The following is a 7,500-nucleotide window of genomic DNA, read 5'->3' as shown; positions in this document are numbered from 1 at the left end:
CTTCCTTCCTATTAATCTGGAAGTTCTTCTCAGATACAAGGAAATGATTCAGTTCCAGAGCCAAAGATCGTAATTCTCGGACGAGCAATCGAAAAGATTCTGGAGCATTTTCAGGTTTAGGTATTGTTCCTCCAATGATCATAGTACCAAGTACTTCTTGGCGAGCTCTAATATGATCAGATTTATAAGTAAGCATTTCTTGTAAAATATGAGCAACACCAAATCCCTCTAGAGCCCAAACCTCCATTTCTCCTACCCGTTGTCCTCCTTGCTTGGACCTTCCTCTAAGTGGTTGTTGTGTAACAAGTGTATAATGTCCACTGGAACGCCCATGTATTTTATCATCAACTTGATGAATTAATTTCAAGATATAAGGTTTTCCTATTATAACAGGTTGTTCAAAAGGGTCCCCCGTTCTTCCATCAAATAGTCTGCTTTTTCCTGGATACTCGGGTTCAAATACCCATGGATTCGCTGTTTGCTTACCGGCTTCATATAATTCGGAAAACACTAGTTTTCTCGAAGCCTCTTGTTCATATCTCTCATCAAACGGTGCTATTCGATAATGTCTATCTAGTAGACTCCCTGCTAACCCAAGCGAGCATTCAAATATCTGTCCCACATTCATTCGTGAAGGGACTCCTAATGGGTTGAAGACCATATCAACAGGTCTTCCGTCTTGCAAATAAGGCATATCCTGTCTAGGTAAAATTTTGGAAATGATACCCTTATTTCCATGTCTTCCGGCTACTTTATCGCCTACTTTCATTTCGCGTTTCTGTGAAATATATACACGAATCGTTTCCGGATTATAACTAGAACCCCCTTTTTTCTGGATCCATCTCACATCGATGACTCGACCCCTCCCACCTATAGGTAATTTTAGACAAGTTTCCTTTGAAGTGGATACCTGAATCCCAAGTATGGCCCGTAATAATCTATCTTCTGGAGCATATGATGATTCTTTCGCCACCTGAGGCGTTAATTTACCTACTAAAATATCGCCCGTCTCCACCCAAGATCCCAGCATCACAATTCCATTTTTGTCTAAATTGCGGAGTAAATGGGCTTCTAGGTGCGATATTTCGTTAGTGATTCTTTCAGGACCTTGGCTTGTCACATGAGTCTGAATTTCATATTTTCGTATGTGAAAAGAAGTATAAATATCTTCATATACTAGACGCTCGCTAATGAGTACCGCATCCTCAAAATTGTAACCTTCCCATGGCATATAAGCTACTAATACGTTTTTGCCCAAAGCGAGTTCGCCACCAACCGTAGCGGCACCATCCGCTAAAATCTGTCCCTTTTTAATGCATTTACCCCGCTGAACCCGGGGAGTTTGATGCATACAAGTATTTTTGTTGGAACGTTGATACATAACTAATGGAATGCTTAGAGTATCCCCATTACCCGATAAAATAATCTTGTCAGTATCGGTAGAAATGATCTTTCCCTCTTGATCGGCTATAGCGGGAACCCCTGAATCTAGAGCCAATTGGCGTTCCAACCCAGTTCCAACAATGCACTTCTCGGAACGCGAAAGCGGAACTGCTTGGCGTTGCATATTAGAACTCATTAAAGCCCGATTCGCGTCATTATGCTCGATAAAAGGAATGAGGGAAGCTCCCATAGAAAAATATTGAAAAGGAAAAATACTTCGAAGATGAACTTGTTCCCATGCAATAGTCAGGAATTCTTGGCGGTATCGAGCCGGAACAACCTGTTCTTCCTGAATACCCTGATTCAAGGCCAAAGAATTTCCTGCCGCTACCATATAATATTCATCTCGACTTGGGGATAAATAAAGCATCTGTGCTTTTTTTGATCTCTCAAATATTTTATAAAATGGACTTTCTAGAGACCCCCAACGACCAATCCTGGCATGAATTGCTAAGGATCCAATAAGTCCAACATTGATTCCTTCAGACGTGTCAATTGGGCAAATGCGTCCATAGTAACTAGGATGGATATCTCGTATCCGAAAATTAGCAGTTCGCCCGGTCAATCCTCCGGGGCCCAAATAACTCAATTTTCTCCCATGAACTATTTGTGTCAATGGATTTGTTCGATCCAAAACTTGAGACAATGGGTGTAATCCGAAAAAGGATTCATAAGTGGTTGTTAATGGAGTCGAAGTTACCAAATTCTGAGGAGTCGGTATCAATTTATGCCTAATTGCTCCGCATATAGTTCCTCTAACTACATTTTCTAAACGAACCAGAGCCAATCCGAATTGATCTTGTAAGAGATCCGCTACAGAACGAATACGCTTATTTTTCAAATGATTCATATCGTCAAGTGTACCCATTCCAAATTTCATTCCAATCAAATGATCCGCAGCTGCCAATATATCTCGCGGTAACAAAAATGTATTGTTCTGAGGTATATTAAGATTCAGTCTCTGGTTCATATTTCGTCGACCAATCCTTCCTAATTCACATCTTTGCTGAAAGAATTTCTTTTGTAATTCCTTACACAAGGATTCAGAAAATACCGGATCCCCGCCTACACAAGAAAATTGTTGATAAAACTCCAAAATGGCATTTTCTTTTGACCCAATTTTTTTTTTTTCCTTATCGGTCAGGAAAGACAAGAAAATTTCAGGGTAGCAAACATTCTCTAGAATTTCTCTTAGATTCGAACCCATAGCTGATGATAGAACTAGAATAGATATTTTCTGTTTCCTACTTACACGAGCCCATATCCTTGCTTTTCTATCAATCTCTAATTCGAACCTCCCCCCCCAATCTGATATTATGGTACCAGTATAGACCGAAATTCCGTTAGGATCCAATTCTGATCGATAATAGATACCGGGGCTTTGCAATATTTGATTGATCACAATTCTGTATATTCCATTTACTATAGAAGTTCCGAGGGAGTTCATTAAAGGAATGTTTCCAATAAAAATTGTTTGTTCTTGCATATCCTTACTGGTTTTCAAAATTAATCCTGCGGATACATATAATTTAGAAGAATATGTGAGTGATTCATATACAGCATCCCTTTCTTTTATCAACGGTTCCACCAATTGATATGTTTCCACAAATAATTGAAATTCAATTTCTTGATCTGTATCTTCAATTTTTGGAAACTTATCAAGTTCTTCTGTTAAGCCCCGATCCATGAACCCACAAAATCCTTCAAATTGTATCTGATTCAACCCAGGTATTGTATACATTTCCCCATTTTCATTCCCGAGCATTTTGAATTTCCCATTTATCAAAAAAATCCCATTCTTTTCTCATTCTTCATCGAATCATATGAATCGATCTAATAATGATGGAATTGAATTTCTATTCTGTTTACTGAATCACATGAAATTTTATCTAACTCCATATACCATATAATATATATGGAATGTATGAAATGCGTATGAACGGAAGAAGAAAAATTATACTCAAATTTTAATTTATATTTATAACAAACAGCTACATAAAAGAATTGATAAATGCCATTTAGCCTTATGGAGTTTTGTATAGAATATCAAAAAAAAAAATAATAATTCAATTTCTACCATTATTATGATATTCCATATTCCAATCCGATTGAATACCAGAAAAATGAAATGAATTCCTGATTTGATCTGTTCGTTGAGATAAAGACAAAATAATCATAAAATATATATCGGGAGAGAGTTGATTTTTCTAGCACTTAATTTTTTCATAGATTCCATTGTTCTGTTCAAAAAATGATTCGCAGAGAAGAGAGATGTTTTTACCCATTTTTTAGTTTTTTATTTTTTAGTAGAATATTTAGAATATGATTGAAGTGCGTACGAAAAGAGGGCTTGTATTTATTAAACATATGCAGATATAGCATTTCTATTTATATATGTCTTTCCTCTTTTCTTTTTATTCCATTATAGCTCTCTAGTGGAGACAACACATGGCGTGCTCTATCAAAAATTCTATTTTTTCTTTAATTTTAATCTATTCAATGAAAAATTGAAACACGATAATTTCTTGCTGATTCCCTATGGACATCATATCTAGATAGATAAAATACCTCATTAGATAACTAGAGCTGTGTAACAACTTATGTTCGGGGGTTTACATAGACTCATAATTGCTGTTATATTATTATAATATAATTTATAATTATATAATTTATAATTGAAATTAAGAAAGTTTTTTTATTGAATTGAAAAATTGAAAAAAAAAATCAATACTAATTAGTTATGTATCCATTTTTATTTTCTTATACCATTAGAGAAAGACAAGTGAAGAAGAATCGTCCATAAATTTGCCGTCAATAGTTAATAGTTAATGGTTCCAATTTTTTTGTCCTGCATTTTTACTTTTGTAACTGAGAATCCACATTTTCTTTTTCAATAGAAAAGAAAAAAGAAAGGGAAAGTTTTTGTTTTTAGATATTGTGTGTCTTGAGATACTATAACCAATTGAAGGTATGGATCCAATCTAAAAATAAAAAGGGGATACTCTCATTTTTTTGTTTGTAGCCTTTTGGCGACATGGCCGAGCGGTAAGGCGGGGGACTGCAAATCCCTTATTCCCCAGTTCAAATCCGGGTGTCGCCTGATCAACAAAAAACGCGAAATCCTATATTCTGTTTTGCTGATATAACTCGACCAATTTTCTCCGGCAAAAACAAGTGTAAGAAAAGGACTCTTGATACTTTCTTGATTATAAACTTGATTATAAACTTCCGGAGGTTTTGTTTTCTAAAGTGTTGTAAATCCTTACGTCTAGGATTCAAGGAAAAACTAGAGTAGTGGAAGGGAATGAGTAAATCTTGATATGGTAGCCCCTCCCCTACTAATAGAGGGGCTACTATCGGAGTCTTGAATTAGATTGGATAACGGGAGTGTTTAATTAACTAATGAATGGTTGTAGAAGGGTTGGAAGATACTTTGTATACAGACTGATGAAAGTCTCTGAGTGTTCAGGCATCCAATCAATATTAGATTGGATGGATAATTGGCTTTTACTTAATAAGGGACACCAAAAGAAAGAAGAAGTCTTATTATTGCTACATGTGAGTAACATTCTTTTGATACTTCCAAAAGTGTTACTGCGTATTTTGCTTGTGCTTAATGGTTCTCGATTTTACTAGAAATCATATAAGAACTTGTTATAAGCGGATTTATTGAAGTGTTTCATCAACGGTGGTGTGTCAGAATTCCCTTTTCCTTTTGACTCTGCACCGGTAATTCCACTATTATTAGTGAACAATAATGGAAAAATTCCTTCCTATTTGTTTCATATTCATAGAAATTAGGGGACATAATACACATGGATATAGTAAGTCTTGCTTGGGCTGCTTTAATGGTAGTCTTTACATTTTCCCTTTCACTCGTAGTATGGGGAAGAAGTGGACTCTAGGGGTACTTCTAATTGGGTTGAGGAATCAAACCGTATCAATTGTTTTCTAGATCGTTTTGCAAAGCCTTTTTAACTATTTTATTAGTCTTCATTTCGAAATTCTTGGATTCTAGTGGAGTAATGTATTCTATGAATAATACCCTTTCAATCAAAATCAAACAAACATTTCAATAATTCCCATGTTCGTATTTCGAAAGTAAAAGGGATACGGATGATAGGCAATTTATTAAAAAAAAAAAAGAATTCTTCCTAAATTTTCTATTTTGATGAACCAGCTCTTACCAGAGTTATATATGGACAATGAGGGACAAGGAACCCCCCCCCCTTTTTTTTTTCTGTATTTGTTTGTTTTTATTTCCTTCCCTCTTTACTGTTACTGTTCAAAGAGAAAAAAAGTAGTTCTTTTATTTAATAAGATCTTGCCTTAGTGTAGTCACATATTGCACACTTACCCCCTGTTTTATTTATTATTTTAGGAATTTTATTTATGCCATGCTTTATTGACTCATTTCATATCATGGATCAAAGAAAAGAAGTTAAATTAAAAATCGGTTCCATGAAATGAAAGAATTAGAAAATCGTAAGACTTGCCTTTCAATTATTTCAGATTGATTGAAATCAACACAAATAAAATAGATCAAGCGAAGAAATAAAATTGAGATACTATGTACATTACATATATTTCATTACATATATTTAATTGATATCGACATGTATGAAGATACATATTGTAGATTCATCTATATTAAGCTTGTATCTTTATACATTACAATAATAGATATGGATAGTATGGTAGAAAGATTCATATTTTTTTTCTACCATACTATCGAGTTTGATAGGATACTGCTGATTCTAGTCCATTCATTTTATTTAATTTATTTAAGACGTGAAATTGGAATCCTTTTTTTCTTAAATCCTTGATAAAAAGTCAAGTTTCATTCAAATTAATCACTTTGACTGACAGTTTTTACGTATATTATAAGTAAAAAGGCGGTAGGAACTAGAATGAACAGCGCTGTAGCAATAAATGCGAGAATATTTACTTCCATAATTTCATTGTTTTTTTTACTTCGCAATAACTCGGGATTTAATCCCATAGAGATGATAAATTTGTCGCTTGTAAATTCAATGCGATGACTTACATTTCAATGACATCGAATCGGATCAATATCATGAATAACAATATCTAAGCTATCAAATCGATTCACCGTCGAGAATTGAATAGTATAACATAGGAAGCTCTTTTATCCACACCGAATACAAAATTGGATTCCTGGCCCAATCAAAAGAATTCCTTTCCTTTATTTCTATATATTCTTTTCCACTCTTTCTTTTCGATAATCTACCGCCTTCCTTGTACAATCATCTGATGATGTATCATCTGACTGCTTTTCCACTTTCACCGTTTACAAATAGTTTACAAATAAACCCCAACAAAAAATGGAAAGGAAAAAATAAATAAAAAAGGCTATCCTTGGGAATGAAATTCTTTCATTTGTATTCCCTTTCACAGAAAATGGAGGGATCAATTGATGTATTTTTTTTTTATTGTATCCGTCGGGACTGACGGGGCTCGAACCCGCAGCTTCCGCCTTGACAGGGCGGTGCTCTGACCAATTGAACTACAATCCCAGGGCAATAAAGAAAAGTGTACAGCATAGATATTCTTATGATTTCATTCAAGCCATTTTCTATTTAAATTTTAGATTCGAATCGCCGTGTTGTAACAAACAAAGGCGCGAGTGATATATTGATATCCATACGGGTATGCGCTTTAGTGAGAGCAACGCGATTACTAGTTACTAGTAATCCTTTCGTTATTGCCAAATCGATCGATAATCAATTTTAAAATGAAAAAAAAAAAAGAGTCTTTTTTCTTTACTTTACTCTTTCTTTTCATTAAACTTTATACTTAATGATCCTGATATGAATCTAGATCATTATCAAGGTCAGAATTTATGGGAACAAATAAATAGAACAAATAAAAAACAAATAGCGGTAGGGATGGATATATCAGAAAATTGGACTTTTTTTATTCTTCCCTAATTTTTTTGTTTGGCTTTTCTGGAAAACAAAATACAAAAAAATGGGCATTTTATGTTATGGCGGATCAGCGAATTATTGGGCCGAGCTGGATTTGAACCAGCGTAGA

The sequence above is a fragment of the Durio zibethinus genome, unplaced genomic scaffold (assembly GCF_047325235.1).
Source record: "Durio zibethinus cultivar Kanyao isolate XHJ-2024 unplaced genomic scaffold, ASM4732523v1 HiC_scaffold_260, whole genome shotgun sequence".
Lineage (NCBI taxonomy): Eukaryota > Viridiplantae > Streptophyta > Magnoliopsida > Malvales > Malvaceae > Durio > Durio zibethinus.
This window is presented reverse-complemented; position numbering follows the sequence as displayed.